A 304-nucleotide genomic window follows, 5' to 3' on the forward strand; every position below is an offset into this window, starting at 1 on the left:
AATTGATTGTATAGCCATAATCTCATTTGGTAGAAATCTTTATAATTGCTACTAAGTTGAAGTCATAACTTCTTACTTTGGAACAGAATTTATTTTTATGCAAAATCAGGGTTTTCATTGGTATACATTCCTTCTATTGACACTAAAAATTTTAAAGTACAGGGCTTAGACCCAGTCTTTTTATAGTTGTTATTATAAACTAATCTGAAATTATTAAGCCTGTGAGTTAAGGACCAAATAACAAATTCATGGTTCTGAATTTATTACTAGGGTGTTTTCAGTTATTTTAATTAGAAATAGCTGA

This window comes from Mastomys coucha, unplaced genomic scaffold, assembly GCF_008632895.1.
Source record: "Mastomys coucha isolate ucsf_1 unplaced genomic scaffold, UCSF_Mcou_1 pScaffold9, whole genome shotgun sequence".
Lineage (NCBI taxonomy): Eukaryota > Metazoa > Chordata > Mammalia > Rodentia > Muridae > Mastomys > Mastomys coucha.